The sequence below is a fragment of the Onychomys torridus genome, chromosome X (assembly GCF_903995425.1).
Source record: "Onychomys torridus chromosome X, mOncTor1.1, whole genome shotgun sequence".
Taxonomy (NCBI): domain Eukaryota; kingdom Metazoa; phylum Chordata; class Mammalia; order Rodentia; family Cricetidae; genus Onychomys; species Onychomys torridus.
The window spans coordinates 59,771,577-59,772,906 of NC_050466.1; the positions used below are offsets into that span (position 1 = coordinate 59,771,577).

At 48.9% G+C, this 1,330-nt stretch overlaps 1 pseudogene; it reads right to left on the reverse strand.

Annotated features, from left to right (window-relative positions):
- Positions 1-334: 334 nt before the first annotated feature.
- Positions 335-1,057, reverse strand: LOC118574648 (annotated as a pseudogene).
- Positions 1,058-1,330: the final 273 nt, after the last annotated feature.

Below are 1,330 nucleotides of genomic sequence, written 5' to 3' on the forward strand. Positions count from 1 at the left end.
TCAGAATTGTGAGTCCTTCCCCCATTGGGGTGGCTTTGTTGTCTTCAGTTCCCAGAAGATGTCCTGTCTGCTCTCCCCCTTGTCCTTCTGTGGGAGCCCCATTCCACACCCTAGGTGAGGAGAAGTCTAGGCATTTCCAGTAGACTTGTCTATATATTATGTATCCCCCCTTGGCTGGGGTGGGGTTCAGTGGTTCAGCACTTTTAGTGTTGGCCAGGAGGACTATTAGTTGGTAGTTAGCATTAGCTTTATAGTTTTCTATGCACCATCTGAATGAGAGAAGACAGAGTCCCAAAAGTAGACAGATAGTTTTATTTTTATTTATTTATTTTTTGAAGCAAATAGTCTTTATTGGGTTCACACCAGGAGTCCATTGGTCTTAAGGACCTCTGTGAACTTGCTGATTTTCTTCTCCACGTTCTTTTCTGCCTGTTTCCATAGCCTCAAGAGCTACTGCTTCTTCCTATAGTGGATCTTGGCCTTTTCCTTCTGTTTCTTCTCCAGATGTCCCAGGTAAGCAAACTTTCTGGTAGGCTTCAGCCATACAACCTTGAGGGCGGCAGGGACCACCATCCATTTTTTCTTGTCATAAGGTGGAGGGATCCCATCCAACACCTTGAGGCATTCCAGGGCAGCCTGGCCTCACTTGGTCTTATGGGGCAGCATGCCTCACACAGTGTGCCAAAAAATGCGGATTGGGGCTTGGAAGTGGTAGGGGCCTCAAGAGGGGTTGTTGTTCATCTGCTTTTGGAGAAATGCCAGGTACTTTAACTTGTTTCTGTAGAAATTTCCAGAAATGTTGATGCCCTCACAGCGCACAACCACCACCTAGTACCTGCTTGGCCACAATGGCCGCCAGGTGGCCCTGAAGATGGCCTCAGCCATCCAGCACTAGAACCTGCCCTTCCACCGTCTTTGGCAGCCACCTGGGAAAGCGACAGCTAGTTTTATTGACTAGTTCCCCCTCCACCACCCTGTGGTATTAAGGCAGCCTCCCAAGCTAGTTGAGGGTGGGTAGCATTTCCCACCTGGTAGGATCATTTGGAGTAACATCCATCCAGGTCAGGAGTTGGTGGAGCTGGAAGGCTAGCAGTGGGGCTCAGAAACTAAAGGGCTAAGGGTCAGGAGAGGCAGTTGAAAAGGCAGCATAGTGTTGAAGTGAAGAAACGTATCTGTTTGAGCGGGAAGAATTGGAGCATTCTTTGTAGGGAAAGGATATCAGGTCTCCAGGGCCAGGATCCAGAAAAGGTCTTCCTTGAGCACTTCAAGGAAAAGCAGAGATTAAGATGTGCTCAGGCCAGGCAGTGGTGGCGCACGCCTTTAATCCCAG